The sequence below is a fragment of the Aegilops tauschii genome, chromosome 2 (genome assembly GCF_002575655.3).
Source record: "Aegilops tauschii subsp. strangulata cultivar AL8/78 chromosome 2, Aet v6.0, whole genome shotgun sequence".
Taxonomy (NCBI): domain Eukaryota; kingdom Viridiplantae; phylum Streptophyta; class Magnoliopsida; order Poales; family Poaceae; genus Aegilops; species Aegilops tauschii.
Window position 1 is genome coordinate 60,515,745 of NC_053036.3, and position 2,681 is coordinate 60,518,425.

Here is a 2,681-nt window from a genome sequence, read left to right on the forward strand (position 1 = left end):
AGTATGCCGATTGAAAATGTCATTTACAAGCATTGCTTCTCTCTCCTGTCAGGTCACTAACCGGGCGCGTTCGCGGGCGTATGAGAGATGGTTTGAGCCGCCCGGCTGTAGATGCTCTAACTACAGTTTTTAATAAGGCTCTATGTTGGTTAAGCGAGCCACCTGGCGTTATTGTCAGTAAGCTCGTAGACGATGTAATTGTCTTTTAATTCAATAAAGCTAGCCATAATGGTCTTCCCTCACAAAAAAGATAGAAGTGAGCTTACCCTAGTTTTGTTTGCTTGTGCCAAATTAAAGGAGTATCCAGACCAGAGTACATCAGATTTCCTGCAATAATAGTAGGTGCATACAGTCATACAGTATGCCTAGCTGGTAGCGTAGGGCTGTCTTCAATGATTGATGCGCATATCACGGCTAAATAGCGCAAGCTGGGAACCAGCTGATTAAGCTTGACCACGAGGCCCCTCAAATAATAGTCTAGGATCCTGCTTACTATATATCATTGGATGCTGACAAAATTGACAAGACATCAACCATGCGCAAGTGAACCCAAGTGTTGTACGTACCACTAAATTTTTGGATCGTAAAGTCACTACCAGCAGCTACTATGTCTAATCCTTTCCGCCAAAAATGTGGAGGCAATTATAATAGCCAAGCAGGAGCCACTGACTGATTAGGAACGTACGTACGTAAGGTCATTATCGAAGCCGGTTAAACAAAGATACTTGTCGTACGTATGGGATTAGCGGTGATGGAGAGAGTGTACCGGCGTTTCAATATTTAATCACTCGTTCGTGATCTGGTTGGCAGGCGGCAACAAATACACTCTACGTGTGTACTCATGCCTGCCATAATAACGCCAATTAATGCATCTGCAGAATGTTTCGGCTTTGTCTAATCTAATCTAATAACGAAGGAAAAGGAGGCCAGGCACGTAGTACGGTGGTTTTCAGCTGGCCATAACCCAAATGAAGCTGAATAAAGCACCAGGACCAGATGGGTTTCCAGCTGAATTTTATAAGAAATATTGGCATATCATTAAAGATGATCTTATGCCTATGTTTCATGATTTTTTCGATGGCCATCTGGAGTTGTTTCACCTCAACTTTGGTACAATAACGTTGTTACCTAAGAAGAATGAGGCGGTTCGGATCGAACAATTCCGACCCATTTGCCTACTGAATGTGAGTTTTAAAATTTTCACAAAGGTAGGAACCAATAGATTGACACAAATTGCTCACTCAGTGGTTCAACCTAGTCAGACAGCTTTCATGCCGGGACGACACATACTAGAAGGAGTGGTCGTCTTACATGAAACACTCCATGAGATTCACTCGAAGAAACTAGACGGGGTTATCTTCAAAGTGAATTTCGAGAAGGCTTATGATAAAGTAAAATGGCCTTTTCTTCAGCAGGCAATGCGCATGAAGGGTTTTAGTGAAACCTGGAGGAACCAAGTTGATACTCAAGTCTAGAAAGGTAGTGTCGGAATTAAGGTGAACGATGACATCGGTCACTAGTTCTAGACGCATAAGGGGTTGAGACAAGGGGATTCCATGTCACCTCTTCTGTTCAGTATTGTGGCAGATATGTTGGCCGTCATTATTGGCAGGGCCAAGCAGCATGGCCATGTAGAGGGTCTAGTTCCTCATCTAGTTGATGGAGGGGTGTCAATTCTACGATATGCTGATGACACTATTCTGTTCATGGAACATGACATGGCTAAGGCACGTAACATGAAACTTATCTTGTGTCTATTCGAACAATTGTCTGGCTTAAAAATCAATTTTCATAAGAGTGAGGTGTTTTGTTTTGGGAAGGCCAAAGACGAAGAACATATATACAGACAATTGTTTGGATGCGAATTAGGTGCCTTAGCGTTCAGTTACTTGGGTATTCCGATTCATCACCGTAAGCTATCCAATAAAGAATGGAAATGTATTGAAGAAGGAATTGAAAAAAAAAACTCAGCTGCTGGAAGGGCAAGCTGATGTCATATGGAGGTCGGCTAGTTTTGATTAACTCAGTATTGACTAGCATGCCAATGTTTTTACTTTCGTTCTTCGAAATTCCGAAAGGGGTCCGAAAGCGACTTGATTTCTTTAGATCTCGTTTCTTTTGGCAGTCTGATGAGGCCAAGAGGAAATACCGTCTCATGCGATGGGATATCCTTTGTCGACCTAAAGACCAAGGGGGCCTCGGTATTGAGAACTTGGAAATTAAGAATAAATGTCTTATGAGCAAATGGTTGTACAGGTTAGAGACAGAGCCGGAGGGCATGTGGTCTCAAATCTTGCGCAATAAGTATTTGCACTCGAAAACGCTAGCCCAGGTTACCATCGGACCGACTGATTTGCCGTTCTGGAAGGGACTTATGAGAACGAAGGATATGTTCTTTCGTAGGGTCAAATTCTTGGTTGGCAACGGGATGTCAACAAGATTTTGAGAGGATACGTGGTTAGGAGAGACGCCTCTGGCCTTACAATATCCCACCCTCTACAATATTATGCAATGTAAGGAGGATTACGTAGGTATCGTCCTTCAAACTATTCCCTTGAACATCCAGTTAAGACGTACGTTAGTGGGTGAGAGATGGACAGCCTGGATGCACTTGGTACGGAGATTGATTGAAGTTCGACTCTCCGACACGCCGGACTCAACACAATGGAGGTTAACTAAAA